General features: G+C 44.0%; 1 protein-coding gene across 3 annotated transcripts in view; it reads left to right on the forward strand.

Moving 5' to 3' along the window:
* LOC101156601 (gamma-aminobutyric acid receptor subunit pi) overlaps positions 1–25,292 on the forward strand; it is a 118,905-nt gene that overhangs the window by 39,055 nt on the left and 54,558 nt on the right. The window contains exon 1 of one of the 3 annotated variants that reach the window (XM_004076879.4): positions 11,567–12,096. The exons of 1 other annotated variant lie outside the window; for it this stretch is intronic. The gene's annotated coding sequence lies outside the window, so the exon portion shown is untranslated. Of the gene's footprint in view, positions 1–11,566; positions 12,097–12,509; positions 12,531–25,292 lie in introns of those variants that run through there. One more of the 3 variants, XM_020709248.2, reaches the window with a different exon arrangement.

Consider the following 25,292-nt stretch of genomic DNA (forward strand, 5'->3'; position numbering starts at 1 on the left):
GGGGATGATATTGTCCTGTTGGCTTCATTAAACCAGGACCTCCAGCATGCATTGGGGCGGTTTGCGACCAAGTGTGAAGCGGCTGCGATGCGGGTCAGCACCACTAAGTCTGAGGCCAAGGTTCTTGACCGGAGAAAGGTAGTTCTCTGGGAGGTTGGAGTCCTCCTGCCTCAGGTGGAGGAGTTTAAATACCTTGGGGTCTTGTTCACGAGTGAGGGAAGATTGGAGTGGGAGATGGACAGGCGGAATAGAGCAATGTCGGCTATTATGCGGTCGCTGTATCGGCCCGTTTTGGTGATTTTACTGGTCTATGTTCCAATACTCACCTATGGTCATGAGCTATGGGTCATGACCCAAAGAACGAGTAGTGAACGAGTGAATAGAAATTAACTTTTCTTTTACTTCACATGCAGGGAGAAATTCAGTCATTATAAAGAATAAAACTAGTGATAATAATAAAATTACATCTCATCTTAACTTTGAAGTGAAAGATAAAATCCTCAGCCTTGTAATAACCACAGTTTAAAAACCTAAAAATTTAAAATAAACGTAAAAAAACTTCAAATAATAATTTAAATTTTTGTGCAAATTTTCTGATGACCTGGTCATACAGATAAGTTGTGCAGTCTGATGGGAATGGAAGACCTGCGGTAGCCCTAGATCTCCACTGTGGGTATCAGTCACTGAGGAACAAGCTGTGCAAGATGCATCAGTGATCTGCTGCTACGGTAGAAGCACCAGAGTTCTTCCTGCAGACTTATCTCACCTCTTGGAAAAACGTAAAGACTTTATCAACTGTGTGTTTATCACTTGTATGTCCCTCAACATGAACAACAGGGCAAACTCCTGACCATTTTAAAGCTCAAGACCAAAGGAGAGCCTTTCAAAGCTTTAAATGATGGGACTCTGCAACTGGAAATTATGCATTAAACAAGCCCGTGGTCATTTAGGTCCAAGGTAAATGGTTTTGCTGAAAGCAGCAGCAGTGGCCTCAGATGAATGAAGGCTCAGGTGGAGGACTGTTGGGACTCAAATGTGACAGGAAGAGAAGGCAGGGACACGAGGGGCAGATGTGGGGTATTTGGGGTGGGATTTGTAATTATTGAAGGAATTTATATTTTTGGTCATTTGATTAGGGTTTTCAGTCTTACTTTTTATTACATTGAAGATTAGTCATGTGCTGAAGTGTGTGCTTTAACGTTCTTTGAACTTTGAAGAAGCTTCCTTAATGTGGCAGCACGAGAAAACTGGTTGACAACGCCACCTGGGGCTGCTGAGCCCCAGGAAAAGATTTTAAAGTAAGGCAGGTGCAGGTCCTGCTCTAAACCAAGGCAGAGGCTGTGGTTTTGTTTTAAAATATAATTTATTAGAATTCAGTTAAAAACAATGTTAAGAAACCTTTTAATAAAACAATCCTTGGTAAAAGTCAGTTAAAAATGTTCTGGAGGAGGAGGAGCTTACCGAGGTGGCTAAAAACAGCATAAAAACAATGCAAACACCCATTTGTGAATCACTGCACACGTGAGGGAAACCACACAGCACACTGGGACCCACCACCAGACACAGCAGTCCACCACCTCGGCCTCCTACCTCCTGAAACAAGAATAAAATTGACGATATCAATAAAAGACACACAATTAAAAGTAAAGGTTAAAAAGATGATTAGTGTTCCGGGGCGCTGGTAAGCCGCCCAACCACCGCTGATCAGCTGGTGGGAGTCGTCCACAGTCAGGTGAGATGCCACAGCAACGACGTCTCCGTGAGCTGGGCGTTCACTCCAACCGGTTCCGTCGTGGCGGGGGTGGGACCCGGACAGAAATCACAATAAAAACAATAAAAGCAAAGCAGCAGCTTAAACCCCTATTTGCGGGGTGAGGAGGGCGTGCAGCCTAAAACACGTTCCTGAAAAAAAAGAAAAATAGTTTGCAGGAGCCTTACTTGTATGTGCAGGTGGAAGCCAGTTAAACATACCGGTCACTGAGAGGAGGGCAGATCTAGGTAAACAGAGTCACGTCACGCTTGCAGATCATTGCCGCTACGTTGCAGATGCGCCAAAGTCTGGCCGGTTTCTTGTGAGCATGGAGCTGTGAACAAGTTTACTTGTCAGCTCCCACTCCCTATTCGGTTCAGAGAACTCAAAGCCCGGCTTACCTGCCTGTCAACCCCCGCTCTACTTCCCGATGCCTTGGATGTATGGCACAGCACAAATTCATGTCTGAACGAAGAGGAGGAGAGCTTTTAAAGCACCGCCACCAAATTAACACAAGTGTGTTCTGCTGCCTCACAATTAGTGGGCGTGTCCTACTTGCCACAATCTACCCCTCTTTCTTTTGTCATCGTCCCGATGTCAAGTTCCATCCCAAGGTCTAAACCAAGCAGTAACTGTATTGGAAAATGGCTGACTTCCTCTAACAGTCTCTGCTACTGATCTTGGAAGGTGATGAGGATTTTGATGCTGACCAGCAGTTGCCCGGTTTGACCTGCGAACTCCATGTTCCAGTAAAGCAGGCCGGGTCGGTGATATTACGGGTGGTACCGCCTGCTCGCAAGCGTCACTCTGTGGGACGGCTGTGGCCCCAATTGTGTCGGGTAACAGAATTGCCGCTGGCCGGGAAGTCTCAGAGACCACCACTGGTGGGACAACTGGTTGTTCTATAGTGGCTGATGGATGAGATGCTCTCTGAATCGCCAGGTCAAAGTCACTCTCATGTTCCTCCTCTAAGCTAGAGCAAGCTGATGTTAAAGGCTCGCCAAGGCCAGCATTCTCCACCAAAGGCTCGCCTAACCATGCCTTCAATAATGAGCGGTGGACTTGTCTCGTTCGAGCCAGGTTGCTAACTGGAGCAATGGTGTACACGGACCCACTCTCACGTGGCGCTCTAATGACCTTGTGCACCACAGAACTCCACAAATCCTGAATTTTGTGGCGGCCCCTGGCACTAAAGTCTCTGACCAGTACTTGTTGCCCTTCAGTCAGTGGAGAGTCCTTTGCATTTTGGTCATGGTTATGCTTCCTTCGGGATGCAGAAGCTTTCAGGCGCTCCTGTGCTCCCTGATAAGGCACCTGCAACCGGGCCTGGTGTTCTTGAACCCACTCATGAACACCACCCCCACCATGATCATTTACCCTTCCCAGAAGGAAATCGACAGGGAGCCTTGGTTCCCGCCCGAACATGAGGAAAAAGGGAGACTCCCCTGTTGACTGATGTGGTGTGGTATTATAGTAATATAATACCTGTGGCAAACATGCATGCCAATCCCTTTTCCTGGAAACAGGCAGAGTACGCAGCAAGTTGTGCAGAGTCCTGTTAAATCGTTCAACCTGGCCATTCCCTGCCGGATGATACGGGGTTGTGCGGGACTTTTGTATCCCGTAGAGATGGCAGAGCTGCGCAATGAGAGAACTCTCAAAACTGCGACCCTGGTCAGAGTGGATACGGGCTGGGACACCAAACTTTGTAAACCACTCCTGCACCAACACGCGGGCCACCGTGGAGGCACACTGGTCCCGAGTGGGAATTGCTATGGTATATTTGCTGAAAACGTCAGTGATAACCAACACATTTTCAACACCGTTCCTTGCTGGTTCCAGGAGGGTATAATCAATGGCCAAAATTTCATTAGGATGTGATGCCATCAAGTGTCCCATTAGACTAAGAGCCGGCTGGGGGGCATCTTTTCCCAATTGACACCTTTCACATGCCTGGCACCACTGAGTGACCTCCGACGCCATCCCTGGCCAATAACAGTGCGATCTTAAAAGCGACAAGGTCCTCTCGATCCCCTGGTGGCTGTGCTCCTGATGAACCTGGGTTAAAACCTCATTCTTCAGAGAGCTTGGCAGAACCAACTGCATCACTGGTTCGGCCCCATCTGGGCGCAACACCTGGCGGTATAAAACACCATAGACTTCAGTAAGCCGACTCCACTGTTTAAACAAAGTCAGCACAGCAGGGGACATCTGTTTCCGCTCTGCCGCATCCGGACGTCTCTGGCGCCTCCAAAAATCCCAAACGACTTTAATCGTGTGGTCCGTTTGCTGGAACTTACCCAGCTCCACAGGCGTTCGTTCGACAAAAGCAGCAATCGGAGCCTGAGCAGCCTCGACTGACAGCGGCCCCAATGCTTGCTGTAGCGCTGGTGGGACAGATGTACCTGGAACCACAGAATCAACATCCACACAGTTCAGGGAGTGTTGACGTGACAGCGCGTCTGCATTGCTGTTGCTCCGACCGGGCCGGTACTTTATGTCAAAGTCGAAGGCGGCCAGCTGAGCTGCCCAACGCTGTTCGGTGGCACCCAGCTTAGCTGTAAACAAATGACTAAGAGGGTTGTTGTCTGTATAGACAACACACCTCTGGCCCAACAGGTAGTCCCGGAACTTCTCGGTCATGGCCCATTTCAAGGCCAAAAACTCGAGTTTCATGGAGCTATAATTTGACATGTTTCGCTCCGTGGGCCTCAGACCCCTGCTAGCATATGGTATGGGTCGCACTTTCCCATCCTGCTCCTGGGAGAGCACAGCCCCAAGGCCTGCATAACTGGCATCCACCTCCAGTATGAAGGGCAGAGAAAAATCTGCATATGCCAGTATTGGAGCGGTGGTCAGCTTTACCTTTAACATGTCAAAAGCCTGTTGGCATTCTTCCGTCCACATGCCAGTGCTAGTCTGGGGACTTCGCCTGCTGGACTTCTTCGCACCCCACTCAGCTGCCAACCTGTGAAGGGGGGCTGCCAACTTGGCAAAACCCTCCACAAACCTCCTGTAATAGCTGGCAAACCCTAAAAACGAACGCAGCTCCGAACCAGTGGTTGGACGTGGCCATCCAGACACGGCCTCCAACTTCGCTGGGTCGGTGGAAACACCCTGGTCTGAGATGACATGTCCCAAATAATTCACCTCCCGGTGGAGGAAAGAACACTTGGACAATTTTACCTTGAGACCCTCCAGCTGCAGCCGTCCCAGCACCACCTCCAATCGTTCTAAATGCTGGGGAATGGTAGACGAGAAAACCACTATATCGTCAAGATATAGTAGCAAAGTCTGGCCCTGTTGGTCACCAAAAAGTCTCTGCATTAGACGTTGGAATGTGCTGGGAGCATTACAAAGCCCAAACGGCATCCGGTTCCACTCGAATAGGCCGAATGGGGTGCAAAAGGCAGTCTTTGGGCGGTCAGCTTCAGTTACTGGCACTTGGTTGTAACCACTGGCCAGATCCATGGTGGAAAACCAACGCGCACCAGCCAGAGAGTCCAAAGTCTCCTCGATCCGGGGCAAAGGAAACGCATCTTTCCGGGTCTTCGCATTTAAGGGACGGAAGTCGACACACATCCGAAGGCTGCTATCTTTTTTTCTTACCAGCACCAGTGGGGAGGCATATGGGCTGCTACTCTCCCTAATGATCTGAGTTTTAAGTAGCTGATTGATGTGCTCCTTCACAACCTCGTATTCCGAGGGTGGGATTCGTCTGTACCTCTGCCGGACGGGTGTGTCATCGAGGAGTGGGATGTCGTGAGAGATGAGGTTAGTACATCCCAAGTCCCCATCGTGAGCAGAAAAGACAGAGCTATATCTGCTTAAAAGGGACCTTACCTCACCTTGGTCCTCAGCCGGCAACATAGACAGATCCAGGCCCTCTATCTGGGCTGGTACCGTTGACGCAACCTGCGACCCCACGACAGCCACCTCTGTGACTCCAGCGGGCAGGCTAACAACATGAACTCTGTCCAGGGTTCCTAAAAGGGTGCGAGGATACAGCGAAACATCTGCAGAACCAACATTAACAATGGGGATGTACGCAGTACCTCGAACCACCTCCACCAGAGAGGGAGACGCCAGGAGTCCAGCTGGCAGCTTACAGTCTGAGGGATCAAAGAGCACAGTGCAACCAGAGTACTGCTCGGAGCAGGTAGCACCCACTAATTTCATGGTCCCACCTGGAATGCGGCAGACCTTCGCCCCCCTGACTTTTACCCGCCCTGTTGGCGTACCCGCCTCCTGTGTGATGACACGATGACACTGCTGCAATACCTGCATCACAGATTCTGGAACCCCCGAAAGGAGAGATGACTCGAACATGGCGATCCCGCGCCCACCAAACAGCTCGTGACAGCACTTTCGGAGAACATTCATTCCTAAAACTCCAGGTGCCTGAGAGATGGTAGTACTGGGTGGATCTTTAACAACCAACACACCACAATTTGGCATCAGTTTGCCACAAAACTGAATGTCCAACTCCAAATACCCAGCATAAGGGATGGACAACCCATTTGCTGCTTTGAGCTGCAACCAGTTGCAGTGCTGGAGGCGTTCTCTGCTTAAAGGCTCAAAATGTTTTTGATAAAAACTTTCAGTGATTGTAGTCACCATTGAACCAGTATCCAACAAGCACCTGACCTGGACACCCCCCATATCTACATTTAGGTAGGGGCACTCTGATATCAGCCGGCCAGCATCACCCACGTCACCCGACATCTGCTGTGAGCCCATCACTGCCCCAACCAAACTGTGGCTCTGCGGTTTGGTGGGCGCTAGTTTTCCGACGCTGAAGGCTTAACCTTACACGGCTGGGAGGAGGGTTGATGGGGAACTCTTACTCCATCGCACTCTCGTGCAAAATGACCAGGTTGCTCACACCGCCGGCATACTATTTGCCGGTTGCGCTGTACACGACCCTGCTGGCATGACTTCTGCAAAACATTAACATTTTTTGTGAGCTCGTTCAACTGCTCCTGCTGACATTTAATTAGCTCTTTTAGTTCGGCCATTTCAGATGTGGGAGGAGTATGAGCCTTTTGCTGGGAGCCACCCTGCACCCCATACTGCATACCCACTATCGAAGGTGGAGAATTACTGCGGCCCTTAGTGCCACCCTGTAAGCCTTCCCATTCCCATCTCATGGCCTCTCTCCGAACCTCTAGCAATGTAGCATTCGCATGACCCCGAACCCATTTCTTTAACTCACGCCGCAACGAGCTGTCCAGCACATGTTCAGTGAACTGGTCCCTTAACAGCGATTCTGCGTTTGTCATCCTGCATGGTGACTGCTGTTTCACCTTCTCCATCAAACTCATCAGTGCCAAGGAGAACTCCAGTAAGCTCTCCCCATCCTGCTGTTTTCTAGAGAAAAAGGCCTCCTGCAATGAAACATAGGACTGTGAGCAACCATAGAGTTCTTGCAGCACAGAAATAATTTTCTCCGGATCACATCTGTCTGCAGTGGGCCGAAACTTTATCTCTGCACGCGCTTCCCCTTCCAGGTGATCAAACATAAAAAAGGCCTGTTCAGACACAGACAAATGTCTGGCCCTACTACAGGCTTGTACCTCTTCCAACCAGTCATCCAGAGAAAGGTTGGACATCCCACTAAACATGGGGCATCTGCGATCCCTGGGAACAAAAATTAGTCTCTCGGTTACTGATCCAGAAGCTGTAGGAGGGAGATCTGCGTGCACATCAGTGCTCGGACCCGCTATGGGTTCCGACTGTGTGTGAACCTGTTCCTGACGGAGTCTCTCATTGTCAGCTTTTAGCTGGGAGACTAAACTCTTCAATTCTCTGAGTTCTTCCTCCATTCTGTTCAGCAGGAAAAAAAAATAATGTAAAAATCCTAAACTCCGAGGACTGGGGGAAAAAAAATGCTGCTGCTTTGCCTTAAGAACAATGACACACAAACATCAAGGTTTCCAACATAAAAATCGCTTTTAAAAACACACCAGCCTCTGCCTATAATGTTTAAAAGATCCTGCCGACAACGCCAGAATGTGGCAGCACGAGAAAACTGGTTGACAACGCCACCTGGGGCTGCTGAGCCCCAGGAAAAGATTTTGAAGTAAGGCAGGTGCAGGTCCTGCTCTAAACCAAGGCAGAGGCTGTGGTTTTGTTTTAAAATATAATTTATTAGAATTCAGTTAAAAACAATGTTAAGAAACCTTTTAATAAAACAATCCTTGGTAAAAGTCAGTTAAAAATGTTCTGGAGGAGGAGCTTACCGAGGTGGCTAAAAACAGCATAAAAACAATGCAAACACCCATTTGTGAATCACTGCACACGTGAGGGAAACCACACAGCACACTGGGACCCACCACCAGACACAGCAGTCCACCACCTCGGCCTCCTACCTCCTGAAACAAGAATAAAATTGACGATATCAATAAAAGACACACAATTAAAAGTAAAGGTTAAAAAGATGATTAGTGTTCCGGGGCGCTGGTAAGCCGCCCAACCACCGCCGATCAGCTGGTGGGAGTCGTCCACAGTCAGGTGAGATGCCACAGCAACGACGTCTCCGTGAGCTGGGCGTTCACTCTAACCGGTTCCGTCGTGGCGGGGGTGGGACCCGGACAGAAATCACAATAAAAACAATAAAAGCAAAGCAGCAGCTTAAACCCCTATTTGCGGGGTGAGGAGGGCGTGCAGCCTAAAACACGTTCCTGAAAAAAAAGAAAAATAGTTTGCAGGAGCCTTACTTGTATGTGCAGGTGGAAGCCAGTTAAACATACCGGTCACTGAGAGGAGGGCAGATCTAGGTAAACAGAGTCACGTCACGCTTGCAGATCATTGCCGCTACGTTGCAGATGCGCCAAAGTCTGGCCGGTTTCTTGTGTGCATGGAGCTGTGAACAAGTTTACTTGTCAGCTCCCACTCCCTATTCGGTTCAGAGAACTCAAAGCCCGGCTTACCTGCCTGTCAACCCCCGCTCTACTTCCCGATGCCTTGGATGTATGGCACAGCACAAATTCATGTCTGAACGAAGAGGAGGAGAGCTTTTAAAGCACCGCCACCAAATTAACACAAGTGTGTTCTGCTGCCTCACAATTAGTGGGCGTGTCCTACTTGCCACATTAAGTTGCATATGTGAGAAGGTTTTGACTGCAGCTCCAAGCTCACCCCCCTGCAGGGACACTTTGATTTTCTAATGCCATTTGGAGACCTGGGCTGTGATGGTGTCAAAGATCATAAATGAATCTTCTCTGACTGATTCAATGTGTGGGAACCTCTGAAGGAGCCAACTCACATGTGGAGAACAAAGCTTCAGGATCTACTACCTGCTGGGGAGTTCCTGCCACCTGGGGATTCATTCGGTGGCCGGACAATGTCCGTCTGTGAAGTAACTCTCCGGACGTTTGGAGCGGGAATCGGATGCTGTTATTCCAAGTATGGGCTGAAGGAAGTGGGCAGGCTCCTCTGTCAGCCAATCTCTAGCGACCAGTGGCGGAGATTCGGCCGCCATGATGTTTTTCAGGAGAAGGGACTCGGACCACATTTTAAAAGGGCCATGCTTTGGAAGAGGCGTGGTCCCCAGACAAGCTGCATGTAAATTCGAATGTAATTTCTTACGTTTTGCAGGCATTGGATTTGGGCACCCAGATTGATCTGTTTTATTTTGTTTAGAGCTCTTTGTTAGGGACAATAAAAACTCTTACTTTTATTCCGTTCGCATTTTCTGGTCATTCTCCCGACTTAAGAACACGCATGGAAGAAATCTCAAAGCGACAGATTTCATTTTCTTTATTCTGTTTCAGTTTTGTTGTTGCCTTCTGTTTCTGGCTCCTTGTCGTTTGTTTCCTTACAGTTATTTTCCTCTCCCACCTGTCCACCTATTTAGTCCGTGTGTTTCCTCCACTCATTGCGAGATCGTTTTGTGTCGCCTCTCGAGTCTCATGAGAAATCTAGCCTTGGTTTTCATTCAGTTCAGTGCTGAATTAAAGACTTTTGTTTCTGGAGTCCTGTATCCTGCGTTTGTGTCCGCAACAAGATCCCGACAGCAGATTCATGCAAGCTTGTCGCTGGACGGAGAATATGAGCCTCAAACCCTTTAAATTTTCACCTGTTCCCTGTTACACATATGCATTATGGAATTAGAGGGGAAAGGTTTCTGATGAAAGCTGGGAATTATTCATTAAATGTTGGAAAACCAGAGGTGAAACACTGATAGTATGTGCAAAGAGCAACATTTCAAATATATGTCCAACACCCTGGCTATTGTATGGGGATGTTTATTAAATAAAAGTTTTTCCTCCTTCAGAAGCATCTGTTTTTGTTCTAACTGGGCTGTTTTGAACTTTAATATTTTACATTCTCAGCGAGGCCTGAAGGGTCTGAGGGACAAATCTGTGCTTATTTATTTATTTATTGCTTTCCTTTGGCGATACAAAGGGATGACCTCAAGTCAAATTTGCTGAAATGTCAACTCCTATCAGCAAAAATCTTGAACATTTTCCACCCCTGAGCATTTTCTATGGAAGCATTTGTGTAGCATCATTAAAAATAAAAGTGAAAACCAGAAATGCTTTTTCATTTTCTAAATGAAGCTGCATTTGTTGACTCAAAATGAAAAAGAAAAATCAATCCTGCAAACTGCTTTTTTTCCCCCTCTTCAACATCGCTCATTCTGTGACTTAATTAAAATGATAGAGAAAATAGAATTTGATATTTCATTGTCAAAAAATTCTCTGGTAAATGTGTAGCAAAATTCATTTAGAAATGTCTAATTTGACAATTAAAATGGATTGACAGAAATGCTTTTGAATTTTAGAAATGAAGCTGCATCAAATGACTCAAAAAGAAAAAGAAAAATCAATACTTCAACATGCTTTTTCATTTTCCTCTTCAACATCAGTCATTCTGTCACTCAATTAAAGCGATGATGCAAAGAAGGAATTGCATTTTCGTTTTTACATCCACCCTGCGAACATAATCAATCCAGCATTTCTGTTAATCCATTTTAATTGTCAAATTAGACATTTCTAAATTATTTTTGCTACACATTTACTAAAGATCCGTTTGAAAAAAAAAGTCAAATAGCATTTTCTTTATCATTTTAATTAAGTGACAGAATGAGCGATGTTGAAGAAGAAAAAGCAAAAGCGGTTTGGAGGATTGCTTTTTCATTTTGAGTCATTTGATGCAGCTTCATTTAGAAAATGAAAAAGCATTTCTGGTATTGACTTTTATTTTGAATTTTGCTACAGAAACGCTTCCATATTTTTCATCTTACAAATCTTTACATTTAAAACCAGCCTTATAATTTATCCCCCCACTCCCTTACACACCCCACTAAAATAGATTGAGCTGAGCTGTTCCTTTTCCAGAATGAAGGCTGTGGTAAACGTAGCCCCCTTTGATAGAAGCTATGTTTTAATTTAGGGAATTTGTGTTCCCTCTCTTTGTAAACTGAAAGGGTTTTGGTAAACAAGGGAATAACCAACACCATTGTCATGGCCAGACAGAGAGAGAGCATGACTGTTGCAGCCCCTCAGATAGATCAGCTGTTCACTGAATGACTGACTGCCTCTGACCTCCCTCAGGCCATTCTAAAGTTTTGCTTCACCAGGGGCTGGAATGAATGATAAGCTTGCTGCGTCAGACACCTGTCAAAAGCGCCCACGAATTACCACCCATAAGTGTAGTCTATTTTTTCAGAGAAACCCCTGCTTTGTCTTTGTGTAAGGATGAATGGAAAGGGTAATAGCTTTAAGAGCTGCTGTGAAGCGTTAAACGTGCACTGACACGATTATTGTCACTTGATTTCTCAAAGTACCAAAATAGAAATGGACAGATTACATACAGTCGAGCATGCTCTGTGTGTCAGGGTATTCCATTATCCTGTGGTGACCTCTCTTTGGAAAAGAGGGGGATGCCTCAGAAAGATTTTAAGATGGTTCCAAAATCGCTCCGTCTGTTTTTATTTGAGGGTGTGGCATTAAGAAAAAAAATCACAGATGCGCGAAAAAGTGTAGTCATTTGTTGAGTCAGGAGATTTTTTCAGTGTTTTGTATTGTAATCTACAGAGAAGGCACAGCTGACTGGATCGTGTTTCCTGCGGTCCACTCCAAGTCGAGCCGCTGTGATTGAGGACTTCTATCTGCTGCGCCTTTTTGGAGTGCGTCATTGCGCAGCGGCGCGTCTCGTCCGGACCGGTTCGTGGGAGTCCGCGAACAGAGCAGCACGCGCGGGTTGGCAGGTGAGAGAGAAGAAAGTCTGAATGGAAAGCGACTCTACACCAGACTCGTTCTCTCCGAGGGACTTTTGGTAGATCCCCGATTCCCGGACGCGCGGACAGTCGACATGCTCGCGGCGATCGGCGGGAACAGGTAAACTTCCATTAAACTTCAATGACGTACGCGTAATTCAGCAACCAAAATGAATGGTAAAATCTTATCATTCGGACGAGGTGCGTTATTTCTCCTAATAATCCTTTTGTGCGCGCTTTAGTCCGCCTGTGCGTGCTTAAAGCGTCCACGAGCACGGCACACACACAGAACTTTGAAGTGTTTGTGTCGCTTTGAAACCTTTCAGTGGGATCGGAATGATGTCAATCAGGTCAATATTTTGGATGTTACCTTTGGATGTTACCTCGGAGGAGGGGTTCTTCTGCTGTTTCTGTGGGGGTTCACCTGCGTGAGCTTTGGCGCCAGTTCTCCCTCGGTGTGCGGATGAGATCCTCTATTGTTGGTCTTTATCCGACCCGTAAGGCCAATCTGGCTTTTAATGTGTCATGCATTAGTTAGCTGAAGCAGAATTTCAAGTAAGTCACTAATAATGTTTTGGTCTGGACATCGTTATGTATTAGATGCAGAATAGATGTAAATGCATGCCTTTTGGTAACGGGTATACATTCTACAAATAAAGCGTTTATACCAGATACCTGTTGAGGGTTCAGTTAGAATCCAGCATCGTGGATCAGACAGCTGTTGGCGTTAAGTCCTCCGTTAGACATCACCGTCTCCAAAAAGGCTCTGTCTGTGCTTTCTGTCATGGCTTATTCCTCTTCTCCATCACTCCCCTCTCCCTTGGGTGGATTTCATGTTGTCAGGCATCCTTCAGAGTGTTCTGCAGAGACTTCCTTCTGGGTCACAGACAGATCAGCAGAGCTCCACTATTCGTCTTCCTTCCTTATGTTAGGTGTTTCTTGGAGATCTCTCTAAACTCCTCACCTTTCTCTTTACTAGAGTTTTTTCTTTATTTTCTTTCTCTTTAGACTTGCACACCTAAAGATGGTCAAGTTTGTCTGTTTTTATTTAGCAGCTCTATGTGTGTCACATAAAAACAGTTAAGCTGTCAAGTCAACAGGCGACTGACTGCTTGCAGCAAATCTTGGATTCAATTGCATTAAGTACTGTAATTAAAATGATGCTAATGCTCCATGAAGCCTTACGGTGAGTTCACATTCTCAGATCAGGAGTTATAATTGGTTGTAGTCGACGCTCGGATCACATGAAGGTTTATTTATTGCTGGTTGAACACAAACAAACAGAAGGGGAGGTAGATAAGGCTGAAAGAGAGTTTTTTTTCATCCCAAATGGACAAAACAAAAGACTTATTTTAAAGAATTTGCAGCTTTTTAAACTGGTGTATTGATATGGGCCTGCTCTGTTCAGCTCCCTGCATAATGGATTGAACACAACTGTTTTAGCTGCTTGCCTTCAGTTGAAGCACAGATGCATGGCAGCATCGGCGTCACTTTCTGGTTCTTGTCTTCTTGTCTTCTGGGACCTTGCTTTGACTCAGAGACCGTGTTATGTGTCACTGCATGTCAAAGTAACGTGATAGCAATGCTCCTTCTGTTTCTGCTCATTCTTGGCCTGTCACCTTGTCCTAGTAGATCTTTACATCAAATGGTTTTTCTCAGGCGTCTCTTATTAAGAAACACATTTATTAAAAAAGAGGCCAAGGGGCAGTGTGATGCATCTGGAGGGGCCGGTGACTCTCAGGCAGTCACATATGCCAAGCTTTAGTGGTTCAACCCATTTTTAATCACTAGGCCATTTTGGTTTTAATCCAAAGGTGTCTGGTCTACTTAAAATCATCTGAACTTTGTATGAAAGTATTTGCATTCCATGAAATGAAGTTGCTCTTAAAACATCTCATCCCTGGTAGAATTATCAGTTCTGACTTTTAAAAGAGCAAAAGGTTTGACTAAAAGGGAAGTTAGTCAAAGCTTCAGCATTCTGATACTAATGGTTTAAATGCTCTCATTTCCAATTACATACTTGGTTTGGCTTTCATTTTTAATGTGTAATGTTCAGTGGTTGTGTGTGTATACAAATGTGTGTGTGTTTGTGTCATGGCACGTTGTTGTATATCTAAAACATAAAAGAAGAAAGCATGCCTTAAAGTTAATCAGTATAGGAAGATAATAAAGGCAAGCATGGATAAAAAGAAACGTGTGCCCTCAGCATAGAGAAGCATTCACACCAGAGCTGATCTGCACCACAGTTCATTTCTGCTGATAGTTGGCATGTTAATAAAACTCTAGTGTGGACAAAAACAAATACTTTACTACTTTGATAGACAGGTCTCAGTTTACTCACAGGTAAACTCGGGTTTGATTCAGTGTTGTGTGAAAACAGTAGCCATCAGATAAAAAGACAGAAAAGAAAGGAACAGGTGATCAGAAAAGACCATTTCTACTGGTCATTTTCTTTCTTCTCTTTTCTTTTGCGATTGGTTCTTGTTTTAAGCAAAACTACTCTTTTCTGTACTTTTTTGATTCATGAACATGAAGCATGTGGTGGTACGTTTTGACGTCATCACCGATACCCACAGGTCTAAAGCAACACATTGTCCACTGAAGCTGGCCGTGGCCATGCTTCTCAAGTGGGCATCAGCACGGTTTACGTAATCATGCCCAAGCACAGGCCAGAGCCATCACACGTGCTGAACAAAGCAGTCTTCGGGGTGGGACACATTTATGCACAGTTCTCTATGTCCAGGAAAAGTGGACCCAGACTTCTTTTGACTTCTCTACCAATTATTTTTATTAAGATCTGTCCACCAATTTATAAGGTTTGACAGAATTGCTGAAAGGTCAAAATCCTGAACTTGAGCCAAGCTAATGTCTAATACTCACCTTGGGATATATTTTCTTGTGGTAACAAGATTTAACACTCAGAGAAGAAAAGACTAAATTATCTAGCGCATTATGTTTTAGGTTTAAATTGAAAAATGTTGGTGAGCCAAGGAAAAAAATATGAAATTCCAAATGTCACAGATGCAAGAAAATGTAGGAGTACACATGGATAACAGAAAAACTGGACTGGTTTCTTGGTCAATGTCCTTCAAATGCAACAACAGACCAATTATTAGTATACAGAGTGGCATTATGCATGTGGTCACTTTACCTGTTAGTTTTTCATTTTAATCTAAGGTCATTTTCAGTTCGATGCTTGCTTTTCGTTGGCTGGTTAAACATTGAAACCCACACTTCAGTGGTTTTTGAGTTAAGGATTAAATTGTCATTTTTTGATTAAAAAATTCTGAGTCCAATATAAAGCACAATCTTTAGACACTTTGATAAAAGGTCTGATAAAAGGTGGTTTGTGCTGCAATAAATGTAAATTGTTGTCATTGGTCTTGTTGACTTTCATAGATGATATCCCAAATTCCGTCCCTACCCCTCTGGCTTCTCCCTAGGGGTAGTTGGAGCTTTAGTGGTGCCTGAAATTGTCTTTTTAAGGGGAGGCCGTAGCGACAAAGGGCTGGGTCCTTCTACCATTACGGTCGTCTGCTTCTCACTGTGCTCTGGAGAAGAATCACAATTCTTCAAGTTTACATTTAGATGTTAGCAATGACTTTTTGTTTTTGCTTGACTTTTTAAAGTAATAAAAGCAGTTTTAAGTATTTTGCAAGTATTGGCAGCTACACTCTCACATAGAGGAATGGTGACTATTGATGAAGTCACCGAGTGGTAGTAACGTCCCAATTTGAAGACACTGTTTTTCCATATGTCTCCGCTTGGAGGGATAAGTATAGAGAGAAGCAGTAGGGGTGGGAAATGTACTCAGATTTGGCCTTCAAGCTTGCTAGTTTAAATAAAAAGCCTAATTTTTTTTGTACTTCATGTTTTTCATTTGTTCTGCTCAACCTTGGAGACATTAAGTGTCAGATTCTACTCAAACAATGGAGGCAGTAAGCTTTAGCAGTATACCAGAGAAAATGCCCACTAAAATAAATGATATTCTTCTTTTCTTTATCTTCATGGAGAGAGTAGGGTGGTGGCACTGGTGTAAAACATAAAGTGTATTAGTGCAATGAATACTTTTGTTTAAAAATGAAAGATAGCATATGTAAATGGTAAAAAAAACCCTCACTTTTAAAATTGTTTCTTGTTACTAAGCCCTTCCTCCTTTAAGGCTCGTGTTTGAGTGACAATGCTGCTAACTTAGCCTAACAACAGTAATGCAGAGTGACAGACACTGGGGACGCATCTTTTATGATGAGTAGTGGAAGTCAGCCAGAGCCTGATTTGCAGCTTCCAAACTGTGCTGAGAAGAGGTCTCCACCTCAATGAGTCCACTGAGCCCCTGGTGTTTCTCCCTTAGTGTGTTTGAACTTCAGAGAGACAGAAAAAATAGAAAAATGAGAGTGTGCCTGTTGGGAGGTGACTTCACACGCCCCCTTTATACAAAGATGCTGCTCAGATACTGCCAGGTACCTTGAAGACTCTGCAATGACAAAAATGAAACCGTCTTACCACACATTAATCCACACGACAACTGTGTTCCATCACATTGGTGATTCTTTTAGAGTTATTTTGGTCACAGTTGTCTTGTAGAATTTCTGAAGAAATGATGAAGATCTAAAAAAGAACTGAGCTGAAGTCTGAATCTTTGCAAACCAGCCAGGCCAAGTTAAGGAAGAAATGCCAAATGCGTTTAAGCTTTTCTGTTTTCATACATTGTGCTTTCTCTGAAAAGCTGGGATATTTTAACATCAGATGTGTTGTTTTTTTTTGCCTTAATTGTCTATAAGAAATGATGATGCACTAAAGCAGGTTAAGTTTATCCCAATATTACCATTCGTTGCATGTTTGAACCACAGATTTATGACTTTTATCTCATAAGCACGATCAAACCATTACTTAAAAGACCATTGTATATTATGGAAATCTATTTGTTTCGACTGGTTCTAAAATGTAACAAATAAGAGGGGGAGAAGAACCGGTTTTTCGCACTCAATGCACTTTTAATATGTCTAATCAAGAATAAACAAAATTAATAACAAAGCATGAAGATGTGGTGTTGCATGTGTGTCTAGGAATGAAGTGCATGTTTGTAAAATGGAGTAAACAAACAGAAGAACCAAGTGTGGTGAGCACGAGGCAAGGTGTCGACCACCACACTGTCTTGACCTTTGATGTAACAGACCTCCAGGTTGTATCCTTGAAGGACTAGCGCCCAGTGCACAAGACGGTGGGGCATCTGGAGACTACTAAGGAAGGTTAGAGTTATGGTCTGAGTAGACAACAACAGGGCCACATCCAACATAGACATCGAAGTGCTGGAAAGCCCACAGCAAAGCCTGGATTTCAATGATAGAGTAGTTCAACTGGTGGCGGTTTAACTTTCTGGAAAGGAAACACACTGGCCTATTCACCCCCATCTGGTCAGCTTGTAAAAGGACTGCTCCAGCAGTCCCAACAAAGCCAGAATCCACCTGCAAACAAAATGCTCTGTCCCACTGAGGAGCAGCAAGGACGGGAGCATTAGAGAGTAAAGCTTTCACCATTTCAAATGTTCTTTGACAAGAAGAAGACCAAAACAACTTGCTCTTGACTTTGAACAGTGATAGGAGCCACAGCTGTGGATCGACAAAACCCACGATGCCCAGGAATTGCATCAGCTTTTGTTGTTGTTGTGGGAGCTGGACACTGGTCTTTGGCCTGAATTTTGGCATGCAAAGGCCGTACAAGGCCCATTGCACGTCTCAAATACACCACAGTGGCTCTCGCAAACTTACAGCTATTTAACATCAGCCAAGCACTCAACAAGCCTCTGAAGATGTTCCTCCCAGCCGTCTGAAAGCCCAACCAAGTCTTCCAGGTAGACTCCACAACCAGTAAGACCTCCTCCAACCCACTTGAAAAGTTGCAGGTGCATATCTTAACCCAAAAGGCATTACATTATAGGAATACAAACCACTTGGTGTTATGAATGATGCAATCTGTTTCACCCTCTCTGTCAGAGGCACCTGCCAATAGCCCTTTAATGAATCCATCTTTGTCACAAATCTGCCCCCCACCACACTCATCATTCTCTATCAAAGGAAACGTCTTATTCAGGCCATGGGGAGCGGCTACGCTTGCCGCTCCCACGTGTAAGGAGCGATTTTGGGAAATGGTGATTGGTGATTTTCCAGAGGAGCTGTGGATCCAACCAACAATTACACATGATATGCTCAACTTTTAATTAGCTGTGTGACGCGTGGGACCTCTGGTGCCGCCCGCTATACAGCGCCCATGGCAGCCAGTTCCTACCAAGAAGCCCAGTTAATTTGAAAGTGTTTCCATTGCTGTTTTGCGAAATATGTTGATTTCGATACGCCCCAAAAACCCCTCCTCCAATCACAAAAGCTTATTTAGATAAATGTGTTTTTTTGAATTGTGGTGTTTACTATCCCAAATCCAATTTGTGCAATTTTATAGATAATAGAAATGCAGCTATAGAGATGTTCTGTTTTGTTTATGTGTTTATCAGGATATTGCCAAACATTTGAAGGTAACATTTCCTACTGGTTATTGAATGTGGCATTTTGCTCAAACAGCACACTGCTCTTCACAGAAAAAGTTAAAATGAATAATACATATTAAGAAGGATACATAATAAGGTCAGCTCTCGGTAGAATTTCCCAAGTGCTCTGCTTCCTTTACCACTGTCCGAGCTGTTTAAACAGCGGAGAACTGGGATCACAAGAATTTATGTTTTCCTCAACAACAGAGAGCGTCTCCCCCCCGGATTACAGCTCAGAATAATGACAGAGCGTCCCTTAAATGCAACACTGTAAATTGGTTGTTGTTGTCGACATTGAAAATCTCTACATTGTTTGATAGAATGACAACAACATGGCTCTGAGTCGTTCTCTCTCTTTGATCCTTTTTATTTTTACCCATCTTTGCCACTCAACGCTGGTGCGGGTCACTTCAGGATGAAGGCAAATGACACCTGAGACTGGTCACCAGTCCATTCCAGGGCCATACACACCTACATTCACTAATTACAGACACCAACAGCAGTTATGTAGTCAACTCTTTTTCAAATGGCTGTTTCTTTACTCTAATGTTGGCGATACTGCGTGTGCAAAAAGGCTCATACCCAAAATGAGTTGACAGTTTGGTTGAAAGCTCTCATATCTGATCCACAGAGGACTGGCTAATGAGATGCCAACTTTTCTACCGCTTACATTTGAGCCAGCATTAAGTGTTCCACACAGAAGATCTTAATAACCAAAAAAACTGTCCCCACCAATAAAGTATGTGCGAAAGTGAAGAAAATAAATGAGACAAACTTGTGGAGGGAGTGACTTTTAGTGGGCTGGAGACCAGCAGCTGGAAGGCCACATGTCATTGATGTGATTCATCTCAAATGCCGAGCACAAGTACTTTGAAGAACAATAAATGAGGGAAAAGCATCAGAATTAGATGAAGTGACTCAGTTCTGCCTGACATATCTTTTTATATTTGCTGCTGCTGCCCTTTTCAAGTCAGCTTAAGATCAAAATGCCAGCAGATGGATTCACAGCTGACTATAGGGCCGCTGCCAGTCTTCTCACATTAGAACGCCCTTTTATCAGGATGGCCAGTCTGTGTAGCACATCCTGAAACCGCTCTGACTAGAACTTTTCATGACGTTCTGAATGAATACACATACACTGACTGGAAGGGGGAAGCTTCATATCTACCGTTTTTCAGAAAACGTTTATCCATTTATTTTTCTTTTGGGCCTTTTTTCTATTCCACAGGTTTCAGACACAAAAGGCAGATTCAGTTAAACTACTCTGGACGCTTTTTAAAAATAACTATCTCTTGAATAACATGACGGACTGTTTCCTAACGTTATTGAGATACCTGCAGTTCAGCTTTTGACATTTTGCTTTTAATGCAAATAATATGAAAAAGTTAGCATAATGTCCCCCTGAGTTTGAGGTGACCATAAATGCCCTCCGTCCCTCCTTAGATTTCTTTCAGGTATTATGTTGCAACAAAGTGGAAGCAGAAATGATGTCAAATCTGAATTATTTCAGAGATGTAACATTTTGTTTTAATATGTGTTTGTTTTGATGCAGCAGACATGGCTAACAGAAACTTCATGCACCAATTTTCCTCTAAAAAGGCCATGTAACAAATAAGACATCATCATGGAAACATGCATTTCCTGCCTATCTATGTTGGAATAAGTCATAACTAAGATTAGAGATGAGATGTGTTGAGGATTTTGGAACTACACTACAAGCAGCACTGATGAGCCTTTTCTGTGTTGTGGGTGTAAGTCAACAAAATACTGGTTGTTGAGTAGGTTTCCTCCTGACGTGACCTACTTGCACCCTCACATCACATTGTTCATTCACTAAATGTAAGTCTTTGTAAATAATCACTAAAATAAGAGAGCTTCTTGCAAGACCCACCAGATGCATGGTGGTGCAGCTAGATGTATTTTCCTATGCTCCTTGTGTTTTTGGCCTACATATGCGGTTTCCGGCACAACTAATGCTGCTGGTCATGAGTTTTAGTTTGCTTGCAAAAAGTGCGTTGACATTACAACCTGAACCAAAAAAATCCCAACAGACCTAGATCTAAGAAGCAGAACAAAAGTTTCTTACCAGCAATCAACCATACTCATTTGCCTAAATGAAACTGACTCAATGTTGATAAAGCTGACTGTGAAAACTAATATTTTAATGTTTTTTTTTAATTCATGAACATATAATATAAAACTTGTTTTCTTAAGCTGCAGATGTTAAGTTTTTCTTTTGGGGTATTTAGCATTTTGTCTAAAAAGAGATATTTTACTTTTTTGTTGTCACACAAAATTGAAAATGGCATACACTTTCCTTTCTACATGCACCAGGAAGTTAGTATTTTCACATGTTTAAATACAGACTACAAGACGTATTTTCCGGACTATAAGTCGCACCGGAGTATAAGTCGCATTTTGACGGGAAATTTATTTGACAAAATCTGAGACCAAGAACTAATAACTTTCACAACCTCTTATGACACAATCATAGCAGACTGTTTATCTCATAATTTCAAATGAACATAACAGGAGGGTTAACAATATATTTTTTTTCAATTTATTTCTAATATAAGTCGCTGCGGAGTATATTGCCAAACTATGAAAAAAAGAGGGCGATTTATAGTCCGTAAAATACGGTAGTTGGATTGGAGAGAATGAAAATGTTTAGTTCTAATCTCAATTTTCCCCCATGTTTTTAATCAGCCACTATCATTTTCATGAACATAGAACATCAAGAATGTTCAGAATTCTTGTCAGAATGTTCCAATAGTTTCAATACTCACCTCCTGACCCAGAGCTCATGACAGAAAGAAAAGGTCCCGAATACAAGCAGCCAAAATGAGCTTCTTCCATATATGGGTGGCTGATATAGGGGAAGGAGGCTGGGTCCGGGTGTGGGGTGCCGGGCCTCCTGCCTTTGCTGGAGTTCACTCTAAAGGCCCGTACACACCGGGACGAATATTCGCCAGGCGTTATTCGCCAGCGTTTTTCGCCACGTTTTTTCTGTTCACACCCAGGCGATTTTCGCTGACGATGAGCCGAGCGAACATGCAATTTCATTCCCTGACATTAGATGGCGCTTAATGTAAACAGAAATACTCCTGTACACAAGGTGGCGCTGCGCAACTTTACGCTTCTTAAAGTCGCTTTTCACTCAGAAGAAGAGAGTAAGTATTTACGCGCTTGTCAGAATAATACAAAGAAAACATGAATATTTCCTGCACCAGTAGCTTCAACTGGTGCTTGGTTCGGGGATATTTTAGAATGTCCGTCATTATTTCTCTGCGGCTGTGTAGACGCTACTTGGCGTCTATCTTCTTCGCTGGTATGTGTGCTCAGCAAGGAAGTTTTGTGTTTGAGCGCCCCCAAGTTGTGTTTTACTGTAACTTCAGAAGCTCCAGACACGTGTGCAAAAGCGCCATTCTCATCGGTCGAATAGATTTCGACGCGAGGCGTCGAAAAAAAAAAACGAACCCGAGGCGGTTTTTTTTTTTGGACGCTTTGACGCGTGGCGTTTTTTCACGTCGGTGTGCACACTCACATCGGTGCCCTTTGTTTAGTCACGAGGCGTTAAACGTCGGCGAAAATCGCCGGCGAAATTCGTCCCGGTGTGAACGGGCCTTAAGAAGCACACATTCCTTCAACCCACCTGCTTATTCACTTTTGCACACATATGGGCATGGGTACTGTTTTTACACCCCTCTTCAAGAATATTGGTTGTGCAAATCTGTGTGTAGCTGTCTGTGTGCAGAAGTCTGTGAGATAAATCTTCCATCATTATTGCATGAATAGACCTCAAACCTGTAAATAGCTGCTTGCAGGCTACTTGTTGGTGTGTGGGTGTGTGTATGTAAGAACTAAGTCATGCAATTTAATTATGACACTTATGTTATGACTGTATTATTGACTGCCCCCCCATTAAGTGGATTAAATGATTTTTCCTGTCTGAATACACAAGAGTAACAATATGCCTGAGCAACACTAGTGTTCTTCATTTTTTCCAATTCTCACATATCTACGGGGTATTTCTTCATTGTTTAGTCATGTTATTCGCAGACTGAACCACTTTTTGAAAGAAAGGGATTTCAGAACTGAAGCACTGAATTATTAATTTATCATTTGCATTAACCAGCACAGCCCACTGTGATTTAGTTTGAACTTGGTAATCTTTATGTTTTACTATGTGCATTTTTGTTATGACTTTTCAATCAAATATGTATGTTAACCCACATTATGTAAACATCATCAATAATTCATTCCAAAGCAAAATGCTTTCATATCTTTTTAACACTCCCCTCTCAGCATTATTCAGTCCTAATTGATGCTCTCTTTGGTAAAAATCCAAAAGTATTCTAGCGTATTAATTACACAAGCAGAAGTCATGCTGTATGTTAATCAAAGACTTTGACAACAGCGAAAATGTCTGTAAAATCCTGTTAAACTCAGAGCTTAGTTCATTTTTACTGTAGTTATCAGGGAGGAATTAGAATTCTGTATTAGGGCAGACGAATCTGTTTAGAATGGATGGAACTGTAGGTTCAATAAAAGGTTTCTGTGCCTCTAGCAATCATCCAATTCTGCCAGAAAGTGCAAGGATCTATCAGAAAACTGTTCCAGAAGCAAAATGTTTTTATGTGTTTATGGTTTTTGTGTGTCCTGGAACAACGCAGACAAAGCAGAGGAAAGTCAAACTTGACAGAAGTTCACAGACCTCAAAAAAAGAACTAAAATAATATTGAGACCTTGTTAAAATGTGTTTGAAGCGATGCAACACTCCTGTTCTGCTTTGTTTAGAGTAGACACACATCACATCCAGCACCTGGATTCTGATCACTGGCGCCCCCCAGGGGTGTGTTCTCTCCCCACCGCTCTGCTCCCTCTACACCGGTTACATGTGCAAAATATCTTGATCGGTTCAAAGAGATTAGAATCCAACCGTGTACATGGGCCCAGAAAAACCTTTTCCGATTAGAACAAACGTTCACATGGGTCATTCTTTCGGTCGGAATAAATCATTGGCACATGCGCAGTAGTGTTTGAAATACCGGAAGAGGAAATGAGTTCCAGTGTAAACAAGCTGAGCTGCCACACACGTGGTAATATACGAGATGATCTTTTAATGGTACTTTTGTTATTGTTATAGTTATTATGAAGCGCCTGTTCGCTCATCATTTTAATTTTAATCCGTGGGGTCAGTGCTTTTTTTGTGGAAGAACGGAGCTCCCAGGAGAGGTTAACACGTGCTAATAACACTTAGCCTTGGATGAACATAAAATCCAGGCGGGAAATGCAGCAATCTGCATCTTGGCTGCACGTAAATATGTGGGAATAACATCAGCCTTTATTTTGTCGGGACACGACTGGCAACACAAATCCACATGATTATTTCTAAGGACGGTTTCTAAGGACTGAGCGACATTTCTGCTTTAAAAAGCTCACACAGCGCCCCAAAGCCACTGTGCGAGCTGGAAGTCCGAGACACGGTTCTCCTGAGTCCGGCAGCTCACCCATATACTACCACCCCCCCCCCCCCCCCCGGTCCTGTTGGCGCTCCAAAGCTTTTTCTAGAGCACTGTACTATCTATGTGCAACGTTAAACCAGAACAGTAGTGACACACGATCAGAATGAACTGTTTACATGCACCACGATCGGATCAACAATCGGCAAAATCCACCGGAAAGAAATTTTGATCCGAATGAGTCTGATGGGGGCAGACTATTCCGAATGGCGTGTTTACATGACGCATTTTTCTTCCGATCAGGTGTTCATTCCGATTATTTTTGTCCATGTAAACGCAGCTAGTGAGTGCACATCAGGAGCCCTTTCTGTGAAACTCCGGAAGTTTGCAGATGACACAACTTTTGTTGTGCTCATCCGGGACGGTGATGAGACTTCATACAGAGAAGTGGAGCGGCTAGTCCTCTTCTGCAACCAGAACCACCTGGAGTGGAACCTACTTAAACTATGGATGACAGTGGACTTCAGGAGGAACTACCCCCCTCCCCCCAAAAAACAATTCTTAACAGCACTGTCCCCACAACAGACTCACACAGGTTCCTAGGGTCCACCATCTCATGGGACCTTAAGTGGACCCATTATATTGTCTCACTCCCGAAAAAGGCTCAGCAGAGGTTGTACTTAGTGCGACAACTCAAGAAGTTCAACCTGCGTCAGAAGATGCTGACCATCTTCTAGACCGGGGGGGCAAACTGCGGCCCGCGGGCTGGATCCGGCCCGCCTCCATGTTTGGTCAGGCCACCTGAACAATATCAGAGACCCATGTTTATTTTCTTTAATCTGGCCACATGATCAAGACCTGCATAGAACGTGACCTTTTCTTCCACCCTTCTGCAGTCTGAGCTCCAACCTGAAACCCAAATCTCTGTCAAACAGAATAGAAGACAGTTTTCCCTTTCTACATCGCAGTTCATCTTTCCCGGTTTAGCTCATTCTTTCAAAGCGATTATGCTGCTTTTTTTTTAAACAGCGCAACCCTGTTCTGTGTCCTGATTGGCTGGAGACCTTGTCAATTAAATCTCCTCCGTGCCGTGTCTCCTGTACAGAAACGCAGAGCTCTTCAGATCTACAGAAATCTGTGATCGATCAGATCTTTATTTTCATTCTAAGATCAGGACCTAATTTCTACGAAGGTTTGAGAATTTAAACAAGAGAAAAGGGTGAAAATGTTCATGTCTGTCTGAGAAAAGTGTAGAAAGTGAGCAGTGAGGAGTTTTACTGCCATAAACGTCTGTAACCATTCTCCATGGATTTCAAC

The sequence above is a fragment of the Oryzias latipes genome, chromosome 15, assembly GCF_002234675.1.
Source record: "Oryzias latipes chromosome 15, ASM223467v1".
NCBI classification, from domain to species: domain Eukaryota; kingdom Metazoa; phylum Chordata; class Actinopteri; order Beloniformes; family Adrianichthyidae; genus Oryzias; species Oryzias latipes.